This window comes from Pristiophorus japonicus, chromosome 13 (genome assembly GCF_044704955.1).
Source record: "Pristiophorus japonicus isolate sPriJap1 chromosome 13, sPriJap1.hap1, whole genome shotgun sequence".
In the NCBI taxonomy this organism is placed as follows: Eukaryota; Metazoa; Chordata; class Chondrichthyes; family Pristiophoridae; genus Pristiophorus; species Pristiophorus japonicus.
In genome coordinates, this window is record NC_091989.1 from 31,223,598 (window position 1) to 31,246,173 (window position 22,576).

Consider the following 22,576-nt stretch of genomic DNA (forward strand, 5'->3'; position numbering starts at 1 on the left):
ATTTTCCCAATCTTCTATTTTCCCACTAACCTTGGCCACCTTATACACTGGTTTTTAATTTGATACTCTCCTTTATTTCCTTGGTTATCCACGGCTGGTTATCCCTTCTCTTACCGCCCTTTTTCACTGGAATATATTTTTGTTGAGTACTATGAAAGAGCTCCTTAAAAGTCCTCCACTGTTCCTCAATTGTGCCACCATTTAGTCTGTGTTTCCAGTCTACTTTAGCCAACTCTGCCCTCATCCCACTCTAGTCCTTTGCTTAAGCATAGTACGCTCATTTGAGACATTACTTCCTCACCCTCAATCTGTATTACAAATTCAACAATACTGTGATCACTCATTCCGAGAGGATCTTTTACTAGGAGATCGTTTATTATTCCTGTCTCATTACACAGGACCAGATCTAAGATAGCTTGCTCCCTTGTAGGTTCTGTAACATACTGTTCTAAGAAACAATCCTGTATGCATTCTATGAATTCCTCCTCCAGGCTACTCCGTGATTTGATTTGACCAATCGATATGTAGGTTAAAATCCTCTATGATTACTGCCGTTCCTTTTTCACATGCCTCCATTATTCCCTTGATTATTGCCCGCCCCACAGTGAAGTTATTATTTGGGGGCCTATAAACTACGCCCACCAGTGACCTTTTCCCCTTACTATCTCTAATCTCCACCCACAATGATTCAACATTTTGTTCATTAGAGCCAATATCCTCTCTCTCAACTGCCCTGATATCATCCTTTATTAACAGAGCTATCCCACCTCCTTTCCCTTCTTGTCTATCTTTCCGAATCGTCAGATACCCCTGTATGTTTAATTCCCAGTCTTGGCCACCCTGGAACCACGTTTCTGTAATCATGCTTCTTGTATTCAGATCTAAATTGTTGTTGTATACCACAAAAAGCAAGCGACCCAGTACTGCGCTCTGCAGAACCCCACTGGACACATCCTTCCAGTCTCCCATCCATCAATCATTACCCTTTGTTTTCTACCTCCAAGCCAATTTTGGATCCAACTTGCCACTTTGCCCTGGATCCATGGGCTTTAACCTTCGTGACCAGTCTACCATGTGAGACCTTATCAAAAGCTTTGCTGAAGTCCATATACTAGATTGTACGCATTACCATCATCAACCCTCTTGGTTACCTCCTCAAAAAATTCAATCCAGGTTAGTTTTGAGGAAAGACTGGATAAACTTGGGCTTTACAGACTGGAAAGGAAGTGTTGAGAGCTGATCTTGTAGAAGTGTACATCAGATTTAGGGTATGAAAAGTTAACCTGGAATATTAATTAAACTGGGACAGAATCTCAAACTGGGTAATTTTAGGAAGATATCGGGAAGTTCTTCACATTGATCAAGTATGGAATAAACTTCTTGCTAGAATAGTGGAACCATTTTAGGAAACAGTTGAATGTTACTAGGGGAACGTGTCAGGATCTCTGGATTGATGGATGAATTGAATGGGCTGACTGGCCTTCATAATTATCTTGTGATTGTAGCACTTTATCGCATCTTCACACTCGTCACTTAAGTCTATATATAATGTGTCCTACCGTGTCTCAACACCATCCTCTGGTTACTGCATGCATCTTTATTTTTTTTTAAATGTTTTTTAGATTGAACTTGCTAAACCTTGGGCTCTATTACAGGGATGAACTGACAGTGCAAGTTATGATGAACTACATTGAACAGGATATTTCTCATCGTGCATAATGTTTGAGGGCATTTTATTTGCTATGTAAATAAGTTACCTTTTTTGAAATATTTTGCACTGAATGCCTGCAGTGCAATGTTTATTCAGAACTCCACACTGCTGGATTGTTTAGCTAAAACTAACATTTGAATTGCATGTGAAATAATTCATAATGCTTACTTGCATAATAAAGTTTATCTCAAATCTTAGTCCTTTTCAGAATCTCCTGAATCTTGAAGATATGTGAACACTTCCCTTTACCTTGCTTACCTTTGCATTGCTGTGGAAAACAAAAGGATGCAATAAGGGAACACAGCAACCTGTTCTGTCAAGTTTTTGATATATTCCAGTCTTCCTCCTTTTTTTGCTCTTCCCCCATCTTCCTTCACCCCCCCCCCAAAAAAAAACATGGCATTTTGTCTTTTGTAGGCTGAAGAGCATGACTTACACCCTTCTGACTTGGTGAGTTTTTTGTTTACTGTTTAGATACTTGTCTTGCATTCATTGTCTGGAGAACAATTCTTGTGGGTCTCCTTTTTTGAGTCTGCAAGGTTTGCCTTTAGTCAACAATTGAGTCCAGAGACAGTTTGTGCATTTAATTCCCTCCCTGGGTTAAAAAGCTGCACGAGATGTGCATATTAAAGCATTTCTCCCTTGCCGTGTGTGTGACACATATCTATAAACATTTCTTTCAGAAAGGAACTGCCAGTTTAATTTTAAACTTATGTAAAATGTTCTATCTTCACCACAGGTACAAATTTTAAAACCATTTAGAATGACCATAGAATTGGTTCATTACTAGTTGTCACTAAATAGATGAGTAGTCCACAGCACCATTTGTTCATTTTTAATTAGGCATACGGCTGGTTATGTGACCTTAAATTACATTTCAAAGAAAAATACTTGTATTTATACAGCGCCTTTCTCGACCACTGGACGTCTCAAGCGCTTTACTGTTAATGAAGTACTTTTGGAGTGTAGTCACTGTTGAAATGTGGCAGCCAATTTATGCACAGCAAGGTTCCCACAAACAGCATCCATTATACTTGTAGGGTTTTGATTAGTAAACAGAATTTTTTTTTATTTAAATGGGATGTACTACATGACCTATTATGTATCCCATTTGTAACATAAAACTCTGGGCAGCACCAAGTTGGCATGGTAGGAGGGAGGGGAAGAGGTGTACTAGAGGCAAGAATTGGAGGAATGTCAATTTGAGGGTTGGGGACCTGGATGAGGTTTGAGATAGGCAGCTGAAACTAATGGAGCCCTGACAGTTAACTAGAATTTAGAACCGATCAGGAACTTTGGCAATTATGACTCTCTTGCTCCATACCTAAAAACTGCATTGTGTGGAGGAAATTATTTAACAAAAACTATGTTTTGTTGATGTATCCAGTACTGCTAAAAGTGAGTTTTGGTTCAGGATTTTAATTGGACTGGTTTTTAGGTGTTTACTGAATTACAGATCTCTAGTACAAGAGTAGAAGCTATCCCCACCCTCCCACCTTTCCCCTCCCTTGCTCCTTTAAACTCTACATATTTGGGTAACTGGGTAAAGGAAGAATTGAAAATATCAATTTTCAAATCATTGGAAATCTCAATTCATAAAACTTAATACTCCTTTTCATGAGTTTAACTTTATTGAAATGTGTACATTAGTTTGGAGCCAGGAGTATGTGTTGATACTGTGGGTGTAATGGGACACTAGTGAACAGCTCAGAAGTGATGTGCAAACTTGACATTCATTTTTCCTGTGCACCCCTCTTCCAAGTTATGCTGTGATGGACTGACTAGTGGAAGCCACATTTCAAAGCCAGCTCAATTGTGGCATTGGTAGAGGCTGATTAGCAGATCTCACTGCAGGATATGCATAACGTATACCCAATTGTTGATGTGCAGTCTTTAGTCATTTTCAGGTGTAACAAATGCAATAATAGCTACTCAAGTCATTTTTGGTTACCACTTGATTCTTGGCATGAAATGTCTTCACCTGATGATCCATTGTTCAAATCAGGCCATACTAAATGGGACTTACTAATGCTAATGTCTAGCATTTGGAAACTTGTTGCTAAGCAAAAGGGACAGTGCACTCAACAGGCAGCATAAATTACAAAGGAATTGGCCAATTAGCAAACAATGACAGATGGACTTGTGCACTTGAGGGGAAAATGGCTAACATGTACTCCATGGATGATGTGGCAGGGAAGAAGTTGGAAAGAAATCTAGGAGCCTGACTTGACACTTGTGATACTGTCATCAACAAAGCAAAAAGAATGCTTAGCACAAACCAGAAATCATGTTTAAACAAGTGTTCTGGCTGCACCTTTTTAGTATGCTCCAACTTTGTTTCTCAGTGCCTTGATAACTATTCAAGTGTTGGTGGCAGTGTAGAAAGAATAATGAGGCTGATTCTTCATACTTGGATATGTTATGGGAAGTGTCTGTCTTTTCAGCCTTGAAAGGTTGAATCTTTATATTGCAGAGGTGCATCTAAAAAAATAACTACCACTCACTGCATTTTGCACAGTGGAAGGTAATTCTGTGCAGCAAGTTAGTGAATGACAGGGCAGAAATTTGGGATTTGCATAACCTGTTTCACTGCAACTTGACTGACATCTGAGCAATTTTTGAAGAATATTGGGTGTGATGCAGTTCTTTGCAGCTTGTAAATGAATACTACAGATCTGACTTGGCTGGGTTGAACCTTGCATGAGCTCAGTTTCCTTCCTGAACAGTAATCTCTTTTTTTTTAAATTGTGAAATAATATAGTAACCAAAATGAACTCCTATTCAAGGTTCTGGAAATGATGTGTTACCACAACTGCAACAGTTTATTTGAACTGAGTTCTGACTGACATTGCTGTAATGATGAAATAAAAACCTGTTATCTTGGGAGTAATTTTTTAAAATAAAGTTTATGTAATTGATATCGATGTCCCTTTTTTCTCAGCAATATTTAAGAATCCCAAATGTAAAGTTCTTAAACTAATACTTTGGAAAGTGCCAATTGGTGCAATTAGGATACTTGGCATTCCATTCTGCCAGCAATAATTGATGGGCATTTCATAATCTGCAAATTGATTACATTTAACCATTGTTTCCCTCAAACTACTTTTGAGAGTTCGCCATTCAGAGCAGGCCAGATCCTTTTGATCTACTAAGCAATCCATCGAGAAATCTTAGACTGTCACCCAGGGAAGTTTTTAAAGTCAAATGTAAATAGGCAAGAATGTGTACAGTTGATTTGAGGTTTTGTGATTTTGGTTACAAGGAAAATTGCTTGCTTGATGATTATCATGGCTACTTTACCATCTGTTCAAATTGAGATCAGTGCTCTGGATTTGGAAGTTTGGAAAGCAGTACTTTTAGGCCACCCTTCTTACACCTGACCTTTCTAATATACACCATAAGGTCTGTTTGAAGTGTACAGCTGATTCCCATAGTGCAGGATGCAAAAATGAAACAATTGGACCAGAAGATCTGTTAATGTCTTCCAGCATTTAGTCTAACTCCCTTGTAAAAGTATCACACTTGTAATTTTAGGGGAGTCTTTTCTATTGTGTAAATGATCAGAGTTCGTGTGCATCATGGATGTTTTCTACTTGCCTGCATTAGAGAGCCAATAAAGTAATCAGTAGTTTGAAACCTACTTGTAGTTCACAAGTAAAAGTCCAATGCATCAAAATTATTTTGTGACTTGCATCCTAATCATTTTATCAAACATTGCAAAATCACTCCTTTGTGTATTTATACAAGTCACTGAAGAATTCTATCCCAGCAAAACCTTCCATATTAACAGAAAACACTTGCTAATAACTTGAACTGTTGGCTATGCAAAAAAAAAACACATTAATGCAGTTTAATCACTAAATGATTTTTATGTAAGTGTATTGACTTTTTTGTATATTTAAAAAAAATTATCCTGAAAGTACCAATTCTATAAGCCTTAATATCAAAAAACCTGATTGTGTGCCAAAAAAAGTCAGTTGACAATTTTTGTAACCTGAAACTCTTAAACCATCAGAGGATATTTTTTGCAACTGACTAATTTGCAAAGAGGAACTGCTATAACAATATTGGCATCTCTCTCTCTCAAACGCAATCTTTTTCAAACTGCATTTAGTGGGACACTGAAGTGTTGAAGAATACATGAGCGCCACCTGCTGGAAGAGCGATGACTGACTGGCCCGCTTCAGTGCAAAGGCAGGCATAGACGAGATCTTTCAAAGTCTGCTGCTTTGCTGAGATAAATAAGTGAAATTATGCAAAAGTAAAATTGTAGATACTTTTTATAGTTCAGCAGTATATTGCAAAAAATACAAACATTATTTTAAAATTGCATATAGATGCTTGCAACATTTCCTTTTGAATTCTCTGAAACATGACTAGAACAAGGTTGCAATACTTTTGTTTAGAATATTTGGGGGAGAAAACAATAGAACAACTTTTTTAAAACTTGGAGCCATTTGCTGTTTATCAGCAACTACATTGGAAGTATGTATTTTTATAATCTCATATCTACATAAACTACATTTGATTTGCATGTACTTTAGACCTGCACTTACAATATGATCCTGCTCCAAGCCTGGACTTGCTGTGGTACTTTTTAGAAATGTTGATCACAACAAAGCTAATACTTGAAAATGTGGGACTGTACATGCCTGAATATCTTGGATGAAGATGGGAAATTGATTACTATTGAATAGCTGCAGATACTTGTACAGATCTAAACCATCAGACAAGTTTTCTTTTGGATTTGGTTGCTTTAGCTAATTTACACTTTTTTAAAAAAAAAAAGTGTACAATACAATTGAGGCTGAGTAGGACTAATTTAGATTTTGGCTACTAGACAATGCTCAATGCTTTTCAGTATTGTGCCCCATGCAGCTTACAAGGCCACCTGTTTTCTTCCATTTGTGTTCATTTTTTTAATCCCAAGGTATATTGCTGCTTGCTTTTAGTTCTGTGCCCCTCCCTTTTCAGCAGTGATCTGTAGGGCAGTCTACTCGTCTCAATTTAGGCTGTGCGATTAGGATGGTGTATGGAGAAGGTAGAAAGCTACATTAACCAATATAACGAGCAAAAAAAACTGAGTTTACAAAATGTTCAGTTTATTCTTCCTGTTCCCTAGACTCTAAAATAAACCCTCTGGATTTAATGTTAGTTTTTCTTTGAATTTAGTTTTCACAGTAGTTAGTACATGTACTAGGCATACAGACCAGGAGTGAATAGTTTCAATTGCTGGGACAGCTGTAGGGATTTGCATTGTTTTTGCTGTTCCTGGGCTTGGGAGCAGTGAAGACATTTATCCAAGCTCATACTCCCTAATAATTAGCTTTGTGGAGGGATTCACTGGATGTGTATGTCGACAATAGATGATAGGAATTCATAATTTTGTAGTCCAGGCAATTTGGCCCATTTTGAAGAGCTGGCTCTCTAAGAGCTATCCGCTGTGCCTTTCCCCATAATTCTTTTAAAAAGAACATTAGTGTAGATTTATATAGAATTTCTAATTACCCCTGGCCATCCCAAAGCACGTCACAGCAAATGACTAATGTAGGGAAATATAGTGACCAATTTGTGCACAGTATGGTCCAGCACACAGCACGAGATAAATTATATTAAAATTGGCTGTGTGGTTAATGAGTAAGAAAGCTGTAGACTGCAGGAAGATGCCAATGAACTAGTCAGGTGGGCAGAACAGTGGCAAATGGAATTCATAACAGAAGTGTGAGGTAATGAATTTGGGGAGGTCTAACAAGGCAAGGGAATGCACATTAAATGGTAAGACACTAAATGTAAAGGAACAAAGGGACCTTGGAGTGCATTTCCACAGATCACTGAACGTAGCAGGCCAAGTAGATAAGGTGGTTAAGAAGGCCTACGTAATACTTGCCTTTATTAGCCAAGGCATAAAATACAAGAGCAGGGAGGTTATGTTTGAACTGTATAAAGCACTAGTTAGGCCACAGCTAGAGTACTGCATACAATTCTGGTCACGACATTACAAGAAAGATGTGAGTGTATAGAGGAGACTTAAGAGGATGTTGCCAGGCCTGGAGAATTTTAGCTATGAGGACAGTTTGGATAGGCTGGAGTTGTTTTCTTTTGAACAGGAGTCTGTGGGGAGACCTTTATTGAGGGGCCTAGATAGAGTGGATAGAAGGGGGTTAAGGACCAGGGGGCATAGATTTAAAGTAATTGGTAGGAGGTTTTGAGGGGCAATTTCTTCACCCAGAGGGTGGTGGTCTGGAGCTCACTGCCTGATAGGGTGATAGAGGCACAAAACCCTCACCATATTTAAGTATTTCAGTATGCACTTGAAGTGCTGTAACCTACGGGCCAAGAGTTGGAAAGTGGGATTAGGCTGGAAAGCTCTTCGTTGGCTGGCGTAGACACGGTGAGCTGAAATGGCCTCCTGCCGAGCTATAAGTTTCTATGATTCCATGACTTGGCTGGGATACTACCAAAAACTCACTTGCTCCTTTTTCAATGGTGTCATGGTATCTTTTACATCCACCAGCTGGGAACCTTGGTTTGATGTCTCATCTGAAATATGGCGCATTCACTGTACTGTACTGAACTGTCAACTAAGATTGTGTACTCCACTCGAGAGTGGGCCTTGAATCCATGACCTGATGCAGACCTAAGAATTCTATCACTGAGCTGAATTTTCTTTTCCTTTTTTTTTATATATATGGAAGTAGATCAGTATTTGAAAATGCCATAATGGATTCTACTTGCATCACTATTGCAAGGAAGATGTTCCATGTCCTAACAACCCTCCAGGTAATTAAAAAAAAAAATCTAGCATCTCCCTTTTTTTATTTGCCTGCTATTTACTGACTTGTGGACCAGTGGCAATAGCTTCCTGTACGTAGACCTTTTCATAGTTTGTCAAAAGCCTTTATATAATTATCATGTATCCTCTTAACTAGCTGTGCTCTAGTGAAAGTTCAGTCTCTTCATAACATTATTCCTGTTCTCATGAAACTCTTCTGTACCTTCTCCAGAACCTTGACAGATCCTAAAGTAGGATATCCAAAACTGGACATAATTCTAGGCTAACCAATGATTTGTATTGGTTTAACATATTATGCTTTTTACTATATGCTCATATTTATAGAACCTAGGTTCCAAGCTTTATCAACTTGTCCTCCCTCAAGTGTCTCTGCTGCTAGTTTTACTGGTTTATTGCACATTTCCCATATTTTCAAAAATGTATTAATTTTTCCAATTAAATATTATTTTGCACTGCATATCAGTGATTTCCCATAAATGCAAAGGAGATGAATGACCAATTTGGTGAAGAAAAGTGGCCAGGATATATGGGATAGCAATGCTATGTAAATCATTGAGCTAAATGGATATTTGAGTGATGGAACCACGCTAAAGGAAGCTGAAAGCACTGTTTCAATTGATCCATGTGTCTGCTTGTTGGGAATGAAGATCCTCTCAGTTGGAATATGAGAGTAGTGACCGATCATTCAATCAGATGCTATTTTTCTCTACTGTTAATTACTTCAGGGCAAGTAATGTTATAAATAACTGCTGATTTTTAATGTGCTTGGTTTCTGGGCCCTGCTCACCTATTGTGAAGATTTATTTTCTTCAAGACCATTGCAGCCATTGGAGATCTTATTATTTATCTATAGTATATGGGCATTGTTGGAAAAGCCAGCCTTTATTGCCAATCTCTAATTGCCCACGAGAAAGTGGTGGTGAGCTGCCTTGAACCGCTGCAATCTGTGAGGTGAAGATACTCCCACGGTATTGGGGAGGGAGTTTCAGGATTTTGATTGAGTGACAATGAAGGAACAGTGATTCTATTTCCAAGTCAAGAGGGTGTATGGTGTGATACTGGTGGAAGAAATGAACACTTAGTCGTGAATGGGGTACCACAAGTGCGTGGGCTACTTTGTCCTCAATGATGTCAAGTATCTTGAGTGTTGAAGCTGCACTCATCCAGGCAAGTGGAGGGTATTCCATCACACTCCTGATTTGTGCCTTGGAGATGGTGGAAAAGCAGAGAGTAGGGAGATGAGACACTTTACGGTAACTGGCATAGTGGTTATGTTATTGGACTAGTAATCCAGAGGCTTAGACTAATGAGTCAGAGACGCAAGTTCGAATCCCACCATATAACTGAAATTCAGTTATTTAAATAAATCTGGAAGAAAGTTAGTATCAATAATGGTGACCATAAAGCTATCAGATTGCTGTAAAAACCCATTTGGTTCGCTAATGGCTTTCGGGGAGGAAATCTGCTATCTTTACCTGGTCTGGGCTATGAGTCCAGACTTTCAGCAATGTGGTTGACTCTTAACTGCCCGCTGAAATGGGCTAGCAAGCCACTCAATTGTAACAAACTGTGACAAAATGCAATAATAAAATCCGGACGGGCCATTTAGTATTGACACAAAAATGGCACATCTAGCCCTCGACCCTGCAAAACCCTCCATAACATCTGGGGATTTGTGCCAAAATTCGGAGAGCTATCCCACAGACGAGTCAAGCAAGAACCTGACAGTCATGCTCACAGAATCATATGTTTCAGCCAATGTCCCAGACTCCTCCACCATCTCTGGGTATGTCCTTATCCCATCAGCAGGACAGACCCACCAGAGGTGGCGGTACAGTGGTATACAGACAGCAGGGAGGGGCCCTGGGCATTATCAACATTGACTCCGGACTTCATGAAGTCTCATGGCTTCAAGTCAACCGTAGGCAAGGAAACTTCCTGCTGATGAATCACTACTCCTCCATGTTGAGGACCACTTGGAAGAAGCACTGAGGGTAGCAAGGACACAGAATGTACTGTGGGTGGGGGCCTTCAATGTCCATAACCAAGAGTGGCACCACAAGGATTTAGCTGGCCTGCGGCAGGTGATGAGAACGGACACGAGGGAAAAACCTACTTGATCTCGTCCTTGCCAATCTACCTGTCGCAGGTGCACCTGTCCATGACCTCATTAGTAGCAGTGACCACCGCACGGTCTTGTCGAAGTCACATCTGCACATTGAGGACACCCTCCATCGTGTTGTGTGGCACTATCACCATGCTTGATGGGTAGATTGGGAACACATGGAGCAGCTCAAAACTGGGCATTCATGAGGCACTGTGGGCCATCAGCAGCAACAGGATTGTATTCCACCACAATCTGTAACCACATGGGCCGGCATTACCCCTCTATTGCCATCATTCCAGGAGCAGCACCAGGTGTATCTAAAAAGGAGATGCCAACCTGGGGCATCTGCAACACAGGACTACCTACATACATGTTTAAAAAGTGGAAGCAGTGTGCGATGGACACAGCTAAGTGATTCCACAATCAGATCAGATCAAAGCTCTGCAGTCTCGCCATATCCAGTCGTGAATGGTGGTGGACAATTAAACAACTAACTGAAGAAGGCTCCATGAATATTCCCATCTTCTACAAAGGCAGAGCCCAGCATAGGAGTGCAAAAGACAAGGCTGCAGCATTTTCAACCATCCTCAGCAGAAGTGCCAAGTGGATGATCCATATCGGCCTCCTCCTGTGGTCCCCACTATAAGAAATGGGAGCAGGCGTCGGCCATACGGCCCCTCGAGCCTGCTCTGCAATTCAATAAGATCATGTCTGATCTGATCATGGACTCAGCTGCACTTCCCTGCCCGCTCCCCATAACCTCTTATTGGTTAAGAAACTGTCTATCTCTCTGTCTTAAATGTATTCAATGACCCAGCTTCCACAGCTCTCTGAGGCAGCGAATTCCACAGATTTACAATCCTCTGAGAGAAGTTCTTCCTCGTCTCAGTTTTAAATGGGCGGCCCCTTATTCTAAGATTATGCCCTCTAGTTCTAGTCTCCCCCATCAGTGGAAACATCCTCTCTGCATCCACCTTGTCAAACCCCCTCATAATCTTTATATGTTTCGATAAGATCACCTCTCATTCTTCTAAATTCCAAATGAGTAGAAGCCCAACCTTTCCTCATAAGTCAACCCCCTCATCTCTGGAATCAACCTAGTGAACCTTCTCTGAACTGCAATGCAAGTATATCCTTAAATGTGGAGACCAAAACAGTACGCAGTACTCCAGGTGTGGCCTCACCAATACCCTGTACAGTTGTAGCAGGACTTCCCTGCTTTTATACTTCATTCCCTTTGTAATATTGGCCTTCCTGATCACTTGCTGTACCTGCATACTAACCTTTTGTGTTTCATGCACCAGGTCCCGCTGTACTGCAGCACTTTGCAATTTTTCTCCATTTAAATAATAACTTGCTCTTCGATGTTTTTCTGCCAAAGTGCATAACCTCACACTTTCCAACATTATACTCCATCTGCCAAATTTTTGCACACTCACTTAGCCTGTCTGTCCTTTTTTGCAGGTTTTTTGTGTCCTCCTCAGTGTTTTACCTCCCATCTTTGTGTCGTCAGCAAACTTGGCTACGTTACACTCAATCCCTTCATCTAAGTCATTAATATAGATTGTAAATAGTTGGGGTCCCAGCACTGATCCGTGCGGCACCCCACTAGCAACTGCCAACCCGCGAATGAACCATTTATCCTGACTCTCTGTTTTCTGTTGGCATGGATAGAGGATTGGCTACCTAATATATTACCCCCAACCCCGTGAACTTTTATCTTGTGCAGTAACCTTTTATGTGGCACCTTGCCAGATGCCTTCTGGAAGTCCTAATATACCACATCCACTGGTTCCCCTTTATCAACCCTGATACGTCCTCAAAGAATTCCAGCAAATTTGTCAAACATGACTTCCCCATCATAAATCCATGCTGACTGCCTGACTGCATTATGATTTTGCAAATGTCCTGCAACTGCTTCTTTAATAAATGGACTCCCAACATTTTCCCAACCACAGATATTAGGCTAACTGGTCTATAGTTTCCTGCTTTTTGTCTGCCTCCTTTTTTAAATAGGGGCGTTACATTTGCAGTTTTCCAATCTGCTGGGACCTCCCCAGAATCCAGGGAATTTTGGTAAATTACAACCAATTACTTTGGTAAATTACTTCTCTTGAGACCCTAGGATGCAAGCCATCAGGTCCAGAGGATTTATCTGCCTTTAGTCCCATTATCTTACTGAGTACCACCTCCATTGTGATTGTGTTAAGTTCCTCCCCTGCTATAGCCCCTTGACTATCCATTGTTGGGATATTTTTAGTATTCTCTACCGTCAAGACTGATAGAAAATATTTGTTCAGAGTTTCTGCCATCTCCATGTTCCCCATTACTAGTTCCCCAGTTTCGTCCTCTAAAGGAGCAACATTTACTTTAGCAATTCTTTTCCTTTTTTATATACCTGTAGAAACTCTTGCTATTTGTTTTTATATTTTGTGCTAGTTTACTTTCATCATCTATCTTCCCTTAATCATTTTTTTTAGTAATTCTTTGCTGGTTTTTAACAGCTTCCCAATCTTCTGTCCTCCCACTAGTTTTGGCCACTTTGTGTGCCCTTGTTTTTAATTGGATACCATCCTTTATTTCTTTGTTAGCCACGGATGGCCATCTTTTCTTTTACACCCTTTTCTCCTTACTAGAATATATTTTTCTTGTTATGAAATATCTCCTTATATGTATGCCACTGTTTATCAACTGTCCTACACTTTAATCTATTTTTCCAGTCCACTTTAGCCAACTCTGCCCTCATACCTTTGTTGTCTCCTTTACTTAAGCTTAGTATGCTGTTTTGAGATCCAACTTTCTCGCCCTCCATCTGAATTTGAAATTCAACCATGCTATGGTTACTCATTCCAAGGGGATCCTTTACTGGGAGATTGTTTATTAATCCTGTCTCATTACACAGGACCAGATCTAAGATAGTCTGCCCCCTGGTTGGTTCCGTTACTGCACAAGGAACCCATCCCTTATGCACTCTATGAACTCTTCCTGACCAATTTGATTTGTCCAATCAATATGGAGGTTTAAATCACCTATGATTATTGCTGTTTCCTTTTTACAAGCCCCCCCCCCCCCCCCCCCATATGTCTTGCTTTATACTCAGACCAACAAAGGAGCCTATAGCCACCAATGACTTTTTCGCCTTATTCCTTATCTCCACCCAAACTGTTTCAACATCCTGATCATTTGAGCCAATATTGTTTCTCACTATTGCAGTGATTCCATCCTTTATCAACAGAGCTACCTCACCTCCTTTTCCTTTCTGTCTGTCCTTCCAAATTGTCAAGTACCCCTGAATGTTTAGTTCCCAGTCTTGGTCATAGAAGCCAGTCTTTAGCCAATTCGATTCACTACACGTGATATCAAAAAATGGCTGAGCGCACTGCATACAGCAAAGGCCCCAACAACATCCCAGCTGTCATGCTGAAGACCTGTACTCCAGAACTAACCTCTAACCAAGCCGTTCCAATGCAGCTACAACACTGGCATCTACCTGACAATTTGAAAAACTGCCCAGGTATGTCCTGTAGCAAAAAGCAGGACAAGTTCAATCTGGCCAATTACCATTCCATCAGTCTACTCTTAAACATCAGCAACGTGATGGAAAGTTTCGTCAACAGTGCTATCAAGTGGCACTTACTCACCAATAACCTTCTCACTGATGCTCAGTTTGGGTTCTGCCAGGACACTTGGCTCCAGACCTCATTACAGCCTTGGTCCAAACATGGACAAAATAATTAAATTCCAGAGTTGAGAGTGACTGCCCTTGACATCAAGGCAACATTTGACTGAGTGTGGCATCAAGGAGCCCTGGGAAAATTGAAGTCCGTGGGAAAATTGCCTAGAGTTATACCTAGCACAAAGGCAGGTAGTTGTTGGAGGCCTAAACTCAGCCCCAGGACATCGCTGCTGGAGTTCCTCAAGGCAGGATCCTAGGCCCAACCATCTTCAGCTGCTTCATCAATGACCTTCCCTCAATCATTAAAGTCAAAAGTGGGGATGTTCGCTGTGATTGCAGTGTCCAGTTCCATTCGCAACTTCTCAGATAATGAAGCAGACCATTCCCACATGCAGCAAGACCTGGACAACATTCATGCTTGGGCTGATGAGTGGCAAGTAACATTCGCACCATACAAGTGCCGGGCAACGACTATCTCCAAGCAAGAGTCAAACCACTGCCCCATGACTTTCAATGACATTACCATCACCGAATCCTGGGGGGGGGTTACCATTGACTAGAAACTTAACTGGACCAGCCACATAAATACTGTGGCAACAAGAACAAACCAGAGGCTTGCCATTCTACGACGAGTGTCTCCCCTCCTTGCTCCCCAAAGCTTTTTCATCATCTACAAGGCACATGTCAGGAGTGTGATGGAATACTCTCCACTTGCCCGGTTGAGTGCAGCTCCAACAACCCGCAAGAAGCTTGACACCATCCAGGCAAAGCAGCCCGCTTGATCGGCACCTCATCCACCTTAATCATTTACTCCCTCCGCCACCGATGCACCATGGCTTCACTGTGTATCATCTAAAGATGTACTGCAGCAACTCGCCAAGGCTTGTTCGGCAGCTCCTCCCAAACCTGCAATCTCTACCACCTAAAAGGACAAGGGCAGCAGACGGATGGGAACACTGCCACCTCCAAGTTCCCCTCCAAGTCACACACCATCCTTACTTGGAAATATATCGCTGTTCCTTCATCGTCACTGGGTCAAAATCCTGGATATCCCTCCTTAACAGCACTGTGGGAGTATCTTCACCACACGGCTGCAGCAGTTCAAGAAGTCGCCTCACCAGCATCTTCTCGAGGGCAATTGGGGATAGACAATAAATGATAATCTTGCCAGTGATTCACAAGATGTGGGCATGAATATATATTTTTTTAAAACAGCCTGTGACCTACTCTCGTAGCCAGAGTATCTATGTGGCTGGTCCAGTTAAGTTTCTCCCTATTTTGATCCCTACTTTGATGGTATTAAATTGCTTTATTTAAGCATTCTGGCCTCCAGATCTTGCAGCTCTGCTAGGATTTGGAAATAAAGTAGGCATTGGGATTGGAGACGTGATGAGTTTTACTTCTCAAAATTAATTGTGTGAAACACTGGCCCATTACTGGTGAGTGTTAGCACCCACTTCAAATATGTTCTCTAACCTTTTGAAAGCTTAATTTATATACACCCTGGGAGAGGTTCCCTTTTGTTACTAGGAAAGGAGCCTGCAGCATTTGTATGGAAACAGTCAATGTCCATAGGGAAAATGTGAGCATGATCAATAAAAAGAAAAACTTGCATTTATATAGCCTTTCACAACCACCTTAAAGTGCTTTACAGCCAATGAAGTACATTTTGGAATGTAATCACTGTTGTAATATGGGGAAATGCGACAACCAACTTGTGCACAGCAAACTCCCACAGACAGCAATGTGATAAAGACCAGATAATCCTGTTTTTGTTAATAAAGAATATCAATGGATTGCAAACCCTGGACTAGAAGTTTCAGTCTGGTCCACTTGATCACAGAATTTAGTATCCTAAACCTGATGTTGCTGACCAGATGTTTGTGCTTTTAGGAAACAAATTAAGCCTTTTTTTTTGTGCAGGTCAAAACCACAAGACTAAAAGTTATTGTTGGTGATAATAGCAGCTGAACATGTAATGTACATGATCTTCTCTCCACTTTTAAGGGAGGCATTAATTAATTTGTATTTTTCTCTCTAAATCTGATGACTGAGCTGAATATAACTTCATTTAGTAGAGATGTTGCTCACCTTAAATCATAAGCTGTTACGACATTATGTAATGCCTTATACCTTGTAATGCCCAATATATTGAGTGTGGAGGTGTTTAAGTGACCTGACCCTTTTAAAGTTACAGTCTAATTGTTATTGATTTAAGTAAACACAATTTAAAGGATAGTCTTGTTGTTTTGGAAATATTCCAGATTGGAATGCTTGTTTATTTCAGGCCAGAATTGTATTCTGCCACAATCTGTAATCTCATGGCCTAGCATATCCCTCACTCTACCATTATCATTGAGCCAGGGGACCAAACATGAGGTGCCAACCTGGTGAAGCTACAACACAGGACTAAATACATGCTAAACAGCATGTTATAGACAGAGCTAAGTGATCCCACAACTAACGGATCAGATCAAAGCTCTGCAGTCCTGCCACATCTAGTCATGAATGGTGGTGGATAATTGAACAACTAATTGGCGAAGGAGGCTCGATGAACATCCCCATCTATAATGATGGCAAAGCCCAGCACGTGAGTGCAAAAGACAAGGCTGAAGAATTTGCATCCATCTTCAGCCAGAAGTGCTGATTGGACCATCCATCTCAGCCTCCTTTTGAGATTCCCACCATCATAGAAACCAGTCTTCATCCAATTTGATTCACTCCACATGATATTAAGAAACAGCTGAGTGCATTAGATACAGCAAAGGATATTCACCACCACATGTACTGCAGCAGTTTGAGAAGGTTACTCACCACCACCTTCTCGAGGGCAATTGGGGATGGGCAATAAATGCTGGCCAGCTACAACACTTATCTACCTGACAATGTGGAGAATTGCCTAGTTATGACCTGGCAGAATGTCTCATCGCCAGAGCTTTCACACAAGCACCAAGACGTAGCTTGGTTGGTGGTGAGAAGGGCCCTACCCGTCAGATCCTTCATGCACAGCCGGGGTTTCAGAGACACGGCACTCTGCCCCCGAGTCGGCAGTGGTGCGGACGAAGACTGTCATCCATCTCCTTCGGGATTGCCCCTTTGAAGGCAAGTCTGGAAGGAGATGCCGTGGTTGTTGTCGAGGTTCATCCCAAGCAGCTCCGTAACACCGTACTTTGTGCTCTGCAGACTGTTCCCAGGGACACAAACTGAGACAGAAATCATCTGCTGCTGGAGAGCCATCAACTCGGTGAAAGACGCACTTTGGTCTTCCCGAAACTTACTGGTCTTCCAGAGCAAGGAGATGTCCACGGCCAAGTGTTGCAGACTGGCGCAATCCAAGGTCCAGGCGTACGTGCTGCAAAGACACGATGGGGAAGAGCCACAGTTTAAGGCCCTTCCGCCACGATAAACCCAGGGGATGGAATCGAACCCTCCTTGGCTGTACTTGTTAATCTACTTGTATACATAGAACACCATGTACTGAAAAACACTTGTGTTGTGCCATGTATAATGAAAGTCTCTGCACTGTTTAGTAACTTGTAAAGAAATGTAAATGTATTCCCATCCGTTCCGTGTACTGCTTTCATCTGCATAGTGCAATATGTAACGTGATTCGTGATCGGTATTGAAATGTATCCTGGAATGTAATGTAAACCTGTTCTCATCTGCTCCATGTAATACCCTTATTTGCACAGTACTACATGTAACGTGATTTACAGATTGTACTAAACTGTACCTTGAAATGAAATGCATGCTAATGCATTATCATCATAGGCAGTCCCTCGGAATCGAGGAAGACTTGCTTCCCCTCTTAGCATGACTTCTTAGGTGGCTATACAGTCCAATATGAGAACCAAAGTCTCTGTCACAGGTGGGACAGATAGTCGTTGAGGGAAAGGGTGGACAGGGAGCCTGGTTTTCAGCACGTTCCTTCCGCTGCCTGCGCTTGATTTCTGCATGCTCTTGGCGACAATACTCTGGGAGCTCAGCGCCCTCCCGAATGCACTTCCTCCACTTAGAGCGGTCTATGGTCAGGGACTCTCAGGTGTCAGTGGGGATGTCGCACTTTATTAGGGAGGCTTTGAGGGTGTCTTTGTAATGTTTGAACTGTTGTCAGCATCCAAACGAATTGTATGGAATTGCTGACCGCAAGGTACTGAACTATTTTCCAAAGTATTGCGAAAATTTTATATAAATAAAGTATATTTTGGGGGGGAAAAGTCTACAAAAAGCAGGACAAATCCAATCTGGCCATTTACTGCTGCATCAGACTACTCTCAATCATCAGCAAAGTGATGGAAGATGTCAACAGTGCTGGCAAGTGGCATTTCCCAATAATCTGCTCTCCGACGCTCAGTTTGGATTCTGCCAGGCCCACTCGGCTCCAGACCTCATTACAGCCTTAGTTCAAACATGGACAAAAAAGCTGAATTCCAAGGTAAGGTGAACAACATTTAGGCTTGGGCTAATAAGTGGCAAATAACATTTGCGCCACACAAGTGCCAGGCAATAACTATCTCCAACAAGAGAGAGTCTAACCACCTCCCCTTGACATTCAATGGGATTACCATCAACATCCTGGGGGGTCACCACTGACCAGAAACATAAATACTGTGGCTACAAGAGCAGGTCAGAGGCCGGGTATTCTGCGGTGAGTGTCTCCTCCTGATTTCCAAAGCCTTTCCATCATCTACAAGGCACAAGTCAGGAGTGTGATGGAATATTCTCCACTTTCCTGGATGAGTGCTGCTCCAACAGCACTCAAGAAGCTCGACACCATTCAGGACAAAGCACTGTGGCTGCAGTGTGTACCATCTACAAAATGCACTGCAGCATCTTGCCAAGGCTTCTTCGACTGCACCTCCCAAACCCGTGACCTCTACCACCTAGAAGGACAAGGGCAGCATGTGTATGGGACCACCACCACCTCCAAGTCAGACACCATCCTGACTTGGAAATACATAATTCTTTCATCGTCACTGGGTCAAAAATCCCAGAAGTCCCTTTCTAGCAGCACTGTGGGAGTACCTTCACCACTGCATGTACTGCAACAGTTTGAGTAGGTGGCTCATCATCACCTTCCTCAAAGGCAATTAGGATGGGCAATAAATGCTGGCCTTGCCAGCAAGTCCACATCCCATAAACAATAAAAAAAATACTAGTAGTTTTTCATTTTTGATCCACAAGTATATATTGAGGAACTGAAGATTTTCTGAATCCAGGAAATGTACAAGAATGACAAGCAAAATAACTACATGTTAACAGCATAATTAAATAAAAATAGTTGTCATGAATTTTGCAGAAATGTGACTTTTGAAAGTTTAATAAAACTTAAATATAGTGTCAATTGTACAGTTGTCAATTATACACCAAAGATGGGGCTTCTTTTCAACCATTTACATCCCCAATGCATGCACAACACAAGGTATATCTCATTCAGCCACCTCCAGTGATTTAGAGGTTTCATTTTTAAGGTTATATTAAAATTGCTTTTGTTTCATGTTGGCTAGAAAGATTCTCTTTAGTCTGCCTGGAAGAGTATAGAAAGTGTAGGGGTGAAATTAAGAAGGAAATTAGGAAAGCAAAGATGGCATGAAAAAAATACTGGCAAGTAGAATCAAAGAAAACCCAAAGATGTTTTACAATTACATAAAGAGCAAGAAGATAACTAAGGAAAGAGTGACCTATTAGGGACCAAAATGGTGATCTATGTGTGGAGGCGAGGATGTACTACATTAATACTTTACGGCTATCTTCACAAAACAGGGAGACAATGGAAGAAGGGAGTGAAATATTGGACGGGATAAACATAGTAAGAGAGGAAGTATTAAGGGGTTTAGCATCCTTGAAAGTAAATATGTCGCCAGGACCAGATGAAATATATCCTAGGTTATTAAAAGAAGCAAGGGAGGAAATTGCGGAGGCTCTGACCATCATTTTTCAATCTCTCCTGGCTACAGGAGTGGTGCCAGAGGATTGGAGAACTGCTAACGTACCATTGTTTAAAAAGGGAGGGAGGGATAAACCGAGTAATTACAGGCCAGTTAGTTTAACCTCGGTGGTGGGAAATTATTGGAATCAATTCTGAGGGACAGTATAAAGCTTCATTTAGAAAGACACACATTAATCAAGGACAGTCAGCATGGATTTGTTCAGGGAAGGTCATGTCTGACTAACTTGATTGAATTTTTTGGGGAGGTAACAAGGAGGGTCGATGAAGGTAGTGCGTTTGAGGTAGTCTACATCGATTTGAGCAAGGCTATTGACAAGGTACCACATGGCAGGCTGATCAAAAAAGTAAAAGCCCATGGGATCCAAGGGAGAGTGGCAAATATAATCCAAAATTGGCTCAGTGGCAGGAAGCAAAGGGTAAAGGTTGACGGATATTTTTGCGACTGGAAGGCTCTTTCAAGTGGGGCTCAGTACTCAGTGCCTCGCTTTTTATAGTATATATTAATGATTTAGACATAAATGTAGAGGTCGTGATAAAGAAATTTGCAGATGATACAAAAATTGGCCATGTGGTTGACAATGAGGAGGAAAGCTTTTGACTGAAGGAAGATATCAATGAACTGGTCAATTGGGCAGAGAAATGGAAAATAAAATTCCATCCAGAAAAGTGTGAGGTAATGTATTTGGGGAGGGGCAACAAGGCACAGGGATACACAATAAATGGGAGGATACTAAGAGGTGTGGAGGAACAGAGAGACCTTGGAGTGTATGTCCACAGTACCTTAAAGGTAGCAGGACAGGTCAATAAGGTAGTTAAAAAGGCATACAGAATGCTTGCCTTTATTAGCAGAGGCATAGAATATAAGAGCAGGGAAGTTATGCTAGAACTTTATACACTAGATAAGCCACAGCTTGAGTACTGCAAACAGTTCTGGTCGTCATTACAGAAAAAATTTGATTGTACTAGAGAGGGTGCAGAGGAGAGTTATGAGGATGTTGCCAGGGCTGGAAAATGTTAGCTGTGAGGAAAGATTGGATCGGCTGGGGTTGTTTTCTTTGGAACAGAGGAGGCTGAGGGGAGATTTAATTGAGGTGTATAAAATTATGAGGGGCCTAGACAGAGTAGATAGGAAGGACCTGTTTCCCTTAGCAGAGGGGTCAATAACCAGAGAACATAGATTTAAAGTAGTTGGTAGAAGGATTAGAGTGGAGATGAGGGGAAAAAAATTCACTTAGAGGGTGGTGCGGGTCTGGAACTCACTCTCTGAAAGGGTGGTAGAGGCTGAAACCCTCATCACATTTAAAAAGTACTTGGATATGCACTTAAAATGCTGTAATCTACCGGGCTACAGACCTAGTGCTGGAAGGTGGGATTAGGCTGGGTAGCTCTTTTTCGACTGACACGGACAGGATGGGCCAAACAGCCTCCTTCTGTGTCGTAATTTTCTATGATATGACATCACTGACAGTAATATACCTAGTTTAATATACTCAACAAATGTTCCCCTCTCTTTTAAACTGCTAAATGCCTGTTACAATAGCAAGAATTTGATACAAGTTCATTTACTGTTCATACAGTAATGTTGGCAGTAATTTGTAGCCCAGTGTCTATTTGAACGGAAGGGTGCAGCCTTCATAGAGACCAGATCCATTAAGAATAAAGTAATGTTGAATCAAGGGTGTTTAGCCTACATAACTGATGCCTTCCAGTGACAATGGACATTCTAAACAACCAAGGGAAAGTTTACTAAAGTGAATATTTTCTGATCTTCAAAGGTGGTCGAGTAAAAGTACCAATTTCAAATGTTAATATCGTCACTATTTGAGTATAACGTATTACCTTCACCCTGCCCACAGCAGTCTTTGAATTCCAAACAAGCTCCCCAGTTTAGAAAGTTACTTAGCACGATCACAAATTGCATTTACACAGCCTTTTAATGTAGAAAAACAACTTGAAACACTTTAGAAGCGTCATTAAAACAGAACATCAAGTCAAAGAAGGAAAGATTAGGAGGGGTGACCAAAATCTTGTTTAAAAAGGTGGGTTATAAGGAGGATCTTATAGGAGCAGTGGGAAGTTGGGGGGCTGGGAGAGGCCTAGGGGTTTAGGGAGTGAAATCTATAGTTTTGGACCTCGAGGACTGTAAGTACAACTGCTAGTGGTAGTGGTGAGGGAAGGAGGATATACAAGAAGCTGGAGCTGGGAATGGGGCTGAGAGGGGCAACTACATGGAGGGACTTTAAACACCAGGATGAGAATTTCAAATTTGAGGTGGTGGGAGGCTTATGAGCTTGTACAGGTTATTGCGGACCTGGGTGAGTGGTAGTTGGGATAGAATG

General features: G+C 41.4%; 1 long non-coding RNA gene across 2 annotated transcripts in view; it reads left to right on the forward strand.

Annotated features, from left to right (window-relative positions):
* The window catches only part of LOC139278490 (uncharacterized), a 31,115-nt gene extending 11,484 nt beyond the window's left edge, over nucleotides 1-19,631 (forward strand). For both annotated transcript variants that reach the window (XR_011596282.1, XR_011596283.1), the window contains 4 exons: nucleotides 1,910-2,161; nucleotides 5,826-5,905; nucleotides 8,410-8,491; nucleotides 17,471-19,631. This is a non-coding gene — a long non-coding RNA (uncharacterized lncRNA). The remainder of the gene's footprint in view (nucleotides 1-1,909; nucleotides 2,162-5,825; nucleotides 5,906-8,409; nucleotides 8,492-17,470) is intronic.
* Nucleotides 19,632-22,576: the final 2,945 nt, after the last annotated feature.